The following is a 1,061-nucleotide window of genomic DNA, read 5'->3' on the forward strand; positions in this document are numbered from 1 at the left end:
GGTCTACGTCTGACACTTTTGCTGTTTGAAGTGGTACTTGGTTAAAGACTACCAACCCACATTTAGACTACACAGAAGATAAGATCAGCAACACTGCACACCTTACAGCACACAGTATGACATGCGACTCACTAGATACTAAGGGTGGACATTAGAGAAATCGAAGTTAACCTGTAGAGCCTTGGTTGAGATCGCAGGTCTTGATAGTAGAAGAAATAATTGTTAAATGTAAAAAGAATTTTAAAACAGGAGGTAATGAGTTAAATTTCTTATAGGGCAAGACATGGCCTAAATTGTGTCGATGTGCCAAAAACACAAAATATCAAATTTCATAAAGATTTTTTTTTCTTTTATGAAAATAAAACTTCGGAAAACTAATGAAAATTTATCTTTTGAAAACAAAGTCGTCGCATCTCCTTAGAAGACCCAACCATCTGTGGTCACTAGCTCGGGAAAAGGCAGTGGAAGTCACCCTTGATCGATCTCTCTGTTTCAATCTTAGCTAACCTTTATTTCAGATTTCAGTTCTTCCACTGAGACTTTAGATCCCTGTAACTTCTTATCTTATCTTATCTTATCTTATATAATACAGACGTTACTTCAAAAAGAAGATGATTACGTCCTACGCGTCATGCATTTAGTCATGCATATTAACCAATGACTTAAATTCTGCCAAGTCACTGGTTTTCCTGGCTAGCTCAGACAACCCATTCCATGCTCTAATAGCACTAGGAAAGAAGGAGTATTTGTACAAATTTGTCCTAGTATATGGGACGAGGAATGTGCCTTTATCTTTGTGTCACTTAATAAAACGTGTCAATGTTATCAAAAAAAAAAATCATTGTTTATCTTCCGTTTAATCGAATCTACTGAGGAGCTAAATATAATTGAGGGGAGGTAATGCATAGAGAGAAATTTAATTTGACTTTAGTTTCTAGAGAATATTCCGATTTTTCTATTTGCAATTTAGTTAAAAAGAATAAAAATTAGCAAGTTTGTATTAGACAGTAAATAACTTTTAACGCTGGATGTCTGTAATTTAAATTCGAATTATTTTTCAA

The sequence above is a fragment of the Biomphalaria glabrata genome, chromosome 12, assembly GCF_947242115.1.
Source record: "Biomphalaria glabrata chromosome 12, xgBioGlab47.1, whole genome shotgun sequence".
NCBI classification, from domain to species: Eukaryota; Metazoa; Mollusca; class Gastropoda; family Planorbidae; genus Biomphalaria; species Biomphalaria glabrata.